This window comes from Anser brachyrhynchus (assembly GCF_964034855.1).
Source record: "Anser brachyrhynchus genome assembly, chromosome: 4".
Lineage (NCBI taxonomy): Eukaryota > Metazoa > Chordata > Aves > Anseriformes > Anatidae > Anser > Anser brachyrhynchus.
Window position 1 is genome coordinate 1,289,638 of NC_137698.1, and position 2,661 is coordinate 1,292,298.

Below are 2,661 nucleotides of genomic sequence, written 5' to 3' on the forward strand. Positions count from 1 at the left end.
TTGCCTTCACAGATTTTTGCGTACTGGACATAAAACTCTAATCCCATACTTCAAGATAACTTTCATGTCATTTAAAAGGTGTACAAAAACCTTTTGAAGCTTTATCCATTCTTTCTTTCTGCTGTTGTTTGGTTTTAACGGTGAATAAGGTATTTGGTGGAGTTTTTGTCCATTAGTGGAGGTTTTAACCAATATCTGAATTTTGTCTGCAGGGAATCCTTAAGGATTTTGTAAGGGGTTGATAACATGAATGAAATTTCAATGACATCAGAACTAATGCGTCTGAGATTCTCATAAATTTTGAGTATTATGATAATTTAAATTATTAAATGTTAATAAGTTAGGTATTCAGCAGTAGGATAGAAAAAAATCGTTGGTAAGTTAGAGATGAAGTTAGTAAGCAGAAATTCACTGATCTACAGCAGCTCGTGTAGTCACGGCACAAAAATTTAGAGATGCCACAGTTAAGGGTAATTATTGGATCAGGATGTCAGAACAAAATTCTGCAGCTTAAAAAATGTCCTTGTATATAAATTTATATTTGCAATACTAATTTATTATTGATATTTCTAAAGACACTCTATCTGTGCTGGTGCTATAGGATACTGTCAGGTCCCTTGATTTTTTTTTCTTCTTTTTTTTTTTCTTTTTTTTTTTTTTTTTAAGCCTGCCATGTTCCTGTAGATTAATCTTAACTGTTGTATATGCAACAGTCATCAAATCACCACTCATTACAAAATAGCTTTACAACTATGCACGGAAACAGATTACTGGCAGTGTAATAAATATACTTAAAAACATCAAGCATAGGGATTTTACAGATCACTGACTTTCATGTATAAATATTACAAGGTATACAAATAAAACCCCAAATAGTGCTTATCTGGAGATATGGTGCCTTCATTATTTCCTAACATTAATCAGATTTTAGCCTCCTACTTCCTACCGCTTATTTAGGCATTATACAAACACTCACAAGCAAGTATATGATCTTTTTGCTCAGGTTACATCACTTCACAAGGAAAACAACCCTCACTTGTTTGTCAAAGCATCCAGATGAAAGGGGAAGAAAGAAACTGAAAACGAACTGGACACATAACTAAATCCGAAGTACAAGACTTGCCACACTTGTTCTTTGTCTAATTCAGTAAGTAAACTATGACAAGAGAAAATTTGTAACATTGAAAAGGGGTTATGTAGCTTTTAAAGAAAAAAAATCTGTTGATTTTAAAAGAAAATTATTACCACAAATTCAAAAGACATGGAAGTAAAAATGATAGAGGACTTGCAAGGCAACACTATGTAATAGTTTTATGTGAACTCTGAAATTAAAAAAAAAAAATCCTAACTACTATTTTGAACCAGCCATGCATAGTTGAATAAGTAGTTTAAACAAAATATATTTGTGAAATTAAAATTATCAATATTCGGATCAAAAACATTTCCTAAAATATAATATAAATTATGCCAATTGGACTCTCTTTGGTTCACTGTCACCAAAGAAATACATGATCTAAACTTGTAAGAAAATCTCAGTCTCTCAATTGCTTTCTTTCATTTCATTCCTCTTTTGGGCGGTTCAACTGAACATTCACTTTTACGCTGGGACCTGCCAACCTTCTGTTACTCTTATAATATAGGTAATACATATCAAAAAGGCAAAAAATCAAACTGAATGACTGAATCAAACTGACTCTCCTAAACTGTATCCACTGATAACAACTCACTGAACCACGATTTGATAGAAGTTACTTTCAATGATAGAAGCCCTTTCAATAATCCTCCTTTTGGTGGAGGGGCAGCAAACTTCACTGTGCAAAATGAACCTAAATCTTATTTCCTTATTTAATAGTAAAAGGAATTCAAGCTGCTCAGCAACGCATGTTCACAATCCCCCACTGCACACAGAGGACATAAGGGTACAATGTGTTTTAACTTTTTTTAAAGTGAATTTTCAATAGTAGAGATAGATGCCATAGTAGGTTTCATAGAGAGATTACTGGTGATATGCAAAAACAAATTGCATTTCATAAATACCCTTTTTGTCTTCATTCAATTCTAATATTCTTATATAAAAAAAGAATAGTTAATTTTTTTACAGGATGAATGTTATGTAATGAGAAAGCATGTATAAATACATATGTGAAAGAGAGAATAAAGCACCACAGTTATCTAGGGAAACATTACAGCATTTAGCTACAGCTATTGTTCAAGCACAGACTTTGCTGCATACCATTATGTAAAATAATGCTATCCTTTTCAGAATTAAGAAGAGATTGTAATTAAGGCAATGTTTTGACCTCCCAATTTCTCATGAACCAAACAAACCAACGCAAGAATTCCCACATGTGTTATAGTAGATTCATTCTGGTGCCTGCAGAAAGAAATCTAAGACCAAATTCAGTATCTCAGCCTTCGCTCTACAGCTTTTTTTTTGAACTAGTAATAATTTTGTGTGTACTAGAAAAAGGCCCCTGTCTGACTGGTCTGACAGTGCAGGGTCTCAAGAACTTGCCAGACCTTGTTGTGGCCTGAGCCATGTTGTCACTCAGCTAGAAGGCCATTCATTGCTCACCTGCTGTACTTTGGGAACACCTGATGTGTCGGCAGCTGCAGTGCAGTCAACAGCAGCTTTTGGAATCAGGGGGCTGAGGGAGGCTC